Source organism: Arachis hypogaea, unplaced genomic scaffold (assembly GCF_003086295.3).
Source record: "Arachis hypogaea cultivar Tifrunner unplaced genomic scaffold, arahy.Tifrunner.gnm2.J5K5 arahy.Tifrunner.gnm2.scaffold_467, whole genome shotgun sequence".
Classification (NCBI taxonomy): domain Eukaryota; kingdom Viridiplantae; phylum Streptophyta; class Magnoliopsida; order Fabales; family Fabaceae; genus Arachis; species Arachis hypogaea.
The window spans coordinates 1-3,876 of record NW_027255695.1 but is presented as its reverse complement, the minus strand read 5'-3'; the positions used below and the strand labels follow the sequence as shown (position 1 = coordinate 3,876).

At 34.9% G+C, this 3,876-nt stretch overlaps 1 non-coding gene across 1 annotated transcript; it reads left to right on the top strand.

Annotated features, from left to right (window-relative positions):
* Positions 1 to 237: 237 nt before the first annotated feature.
* Positions 238 to 341, top strand: LOC114927388 (small nucleolar RNA R71). Its single transcript, XR_003817691.1, has one exon. It is a non-coding gene; the product is annotated as a small nucleolar RNA R71 (small nucleolar RNA).
* The last annotated feature ends 3,535 nt before the right edge of the window (positions 342 to 3,876 follow it).

The window sequence follows — 3,876 nt, the reverse complement described above, 5'->3', positions numbered from 1 at the left end:
ATGGCATTCAGAGCATCAATTTCAAGAACTCCTTTCTTCTGAGGTATCCCACTATTCACGGAATTCCTCTCAGAGGTGTACATGAACTGGTTGTTTGCAACCATGTCAATGAGTTCTTGAGCCTCTTCAGGCGTTTTCTTCAGGTGAATAGATCCACCTGCAAAATGATCCAGTGACATTTTCGAAAATTCAGAGAGACCATAATAGAATATATCTAATAGGGTCCATTCTAAAAACATGTCAGATGGACATCTTTTGGTCAACTGCTTGTATCTTTCCCAAGCTTCATAGAGGGATTCACCATCTTTTTGTTTGAAGGTTTGAACATCCACTCTCAGCTTGCTCAGCTTTTGAGGAGGGAAGAACTTATCTAAGAAAGCAGTGACCAGCTTATCCCAGGAGTCCAGGCTATCCTTAGGTTGTGAATCCAACCATATTCTAGCTCTGTCTCTTACAGCAAAAGGGAAAAGCATGAGTCTGTAGACTTCAGGATTAACTCCATTTGTCTTTACAGTCTCACAGATCTGCAAGAACTCAGTTAAAAACTGATAAGGATCTTCAGATGGAAGTCCATAAAACTTGCAGTTTTGTTGCATTAATGCAACTAGTTGAGGCTTAAGCTCAAAGTTATTGGCTCCAATGGCAGGAATGGAGATGCTTCTTCCATCAAACTTGGACGTTGGCTTTGTGAAGTCACCAAGCATTCTCCTTGCATCATTATTATTATTATTTTCGGCTGCCATCTCCTTCTCTTGTTCGAAAATTTCTGAAAGGTTGTTTCTGGATTGTTGTAATTTAGCTTCTCTTAATTTTCTCTTCAGAGTCCTTTCAGGTTCTGGATCAACTTCAACAAGAGTGCCTTTTTCCCTGTTCCTGCTCATATGAAAGAGAAGAAAACAAGAAAAGAAAGAGGAATCCTCTATGTTACAGTATAGAGATTCCTTTATGTTAGTAGAAAAAGAAAGGGGTAGAAGAAAGAAGAAGGATGGATTCGGATTTTTGGATGAGGAGAGGTGAAGAGAAGTGTTAGTAATTAAATAATTAAATAGAAGAAGAAAAGAGAAGAGCAATTTTCGAAAATAATTTTTGAAAAAGAGGTTAGTAATTTTCGAAAATCAAAGATGAAATATAATTAAAATTAAAATTTAAAACAAAAAAGAATTTTTGAAAAAAAGAGGGAGAATTTTCGAAAATTAGAGAGAGAAAAGTAGTTAGATGGTTTTGAAAAAGATAAGAAACAAGCAAAAAGTTAGTTAGTTGATTGAAAAAAATTTGAAATCAAAATTTGAAAAAGATAAGAAGATAAGAAGTTAGATAAGATATTTTGAAATCAAATTTTGAAAAAGATAAAGTTTTTGAAAAAGATAAGATAAAAAGATAAAAAGATTTTTAAGAAAAAGATATTTTGAAAAAGATTTAATTTTTAAAATTACTTAACTAACAAGAAACTACAAGATAAGATTCTAGAACTTAAAGAGTGAACCTTTCTTAACAAGAAAGTAACAAACTTCAAATTTTTGAACCAATCACATTACTTGTTAGTTAATTTTCGAAAATTAAATATAAAAGATAAGAAAAATATTTTGAAAATATTTTGAAAAAGATTTTTGAAATTTTCGAAAATTATAAAAAATGAAAAAGATATGATTTTTGAAAAAGATTTTGAAAAGATAAGATTTTTAAAATTGAAATTTTGACTTGACTTGTAAGAAACAACTAATTTTAAAAATTTTTTGACCAAGTCAACCCAAAATTTCGAAAATTTGGAGGAAAATAAGGAAAAGATATTTTTTTTTGAATATTTAATTATGAGAGAGAAAAACAAAAAAATACTCAATGCATGAAATTTTTAGATCAAAACAATGAATGCATGCAAGAATGGTATGAATGTCAAGATGAACACCAAGAACACTTTGAAGATCATGATGAACATCAACAACATAATTTTGAAAAATTTTTGATGCAAAGAAAACATGCAAGACACCAAACTTAGAAATCTTTAATGCATGAAAAATATGAATGCAAAAATGCACATGAAAAACAACAAAAGACACAAAACAAGAAATCATCAAGATCAAACAAGAAGACTTGTCAAGAACAACTTGAAGATCATGAAGAACACTATGAATGCATGGGATTTTCGAAAAAATGCAAGAAAAAATTTTAAAAGCATGCAATTGACACCAAACTTAAAAATTAACACAAGACTCAAACAAGAAACACAAAATATTTTTGATTATGATTTTCTAATTTTTTTTTGTATTTTTGTATTTTTATTGATTTTTTTCGAAAAACATTTTTGGAAAAACGAAAAAGAAAAGAAAAATTTTGAAAAAGATTTTTGAAAAGAAAATTACCTAATCTGAGCAACAAGATGAACCGTCAGTTGTCCATACTCGAACAATCCCCGGCAACGGTGCCAAAAACTTGGTGGACGAAATTGTGATCACTGTTCTTTAAGTTGTATGAAATCATTATTGTGGCACCAGTTGTTATCACAACTCCGTTCAACTAACCAGCAAGTGTACTGGGTCGTCCAAGTAATAAACCTTACGCGAGTAAGGGTCGATCCCACAGAGATTGTTGGTATGAAGCAAGCTATAGTCACCTTGTAGATCTCAGTTAGTGATTGGAATCATAGAGTCAAATGGAATTAAATTGGATAAATAAAATAAATAAAAGGGATAGAAAACTTATGCAGATTTATTGGTGGGAATTTCAGCTAAGCGAATGGAGATGCTGCATGGCTCAAGGACGCCTGCTCTCCTACTGCTTCTACTCAATCCTTCTTACTCCTTTCCATGGCAAGCTTTGTATAGGGGTTCACCATCAGCGGTGGCTACTTTCAATCCTCTCGGGAAAATGATCCTATGCGGCTGTCACTCGCACGGCTAATCGTCTGGAGGCATCACCCATGGTTGATGGCTACATCCCATCCTCGCAGTGAAAACTAATGCTCACGCACTCTGTCACAGTGCGGCTAATCACTGGTTGGTTCCCGCTCCTACTGGAATAGAATCCCTTGATTCTTTTGCGTCTGTCACTAACGCCCAGCACTTGCAAGTTTGAAGCACGTCACAGTCATTCATTACCGGAATCCTACTCGGAATACCACAGACAAGGTTAGACTTTCCGGATTCCCAGGATCCTACTCGGAATACCACAGACAAGGTGAGACTTTCCGGATCCTCATAAATGCCGCCATCTATCTAACTTATACCACGAAGATTCTGTTGGGGAATCTAAGAGATACGCATTCAAGCTCTATTGCATGTAGAACGGAAGTGGTTGTCAATCACGCGCGTTCATAAGTGAGAATGATAATGAGGGTTACTTATCATCACATTCATCATGTTCTTGGGTACAAATGAATATCTTGGAATAAGAATAAAAGAGATTTGAATAAAAGAAAATAGAATTGCATTAATACTTGAGGTACAGCAGAGCTCCACACCCTTAATCTATGGTGTGCAGAAACTCCACCGTTGAAAATACATAAGTAAAAGAGGTTCAGGCATGGCCGAATGGCCAGCCCCCCTAACGTGATCAATGATCTCCTAAGATGAAGAATAAAACAAAACTGAGACCAAAGATGTCTAATACAATAGATAAATGTCCTATATATACTAGACTAGCTACTAGGGTTTACATGAGTAAGTATTTGATGCATAAATCCACTTCCGGGGCCCACTTGGTGTATGCTTGGGCTGAGCTTGATCAATCCACGAGCTTAGGCTTTTCTTGGAGTTGAACTCCGAGTTATGACGTGTTTTGGGCGTTCAACTCCGGATCATGACGTTTTTCTGGCGTTTAACTCCAGACAGCAGCATGAACTTGGCGTTCAACGCCAAGTTACGTCATTAATCTTCGAATAAA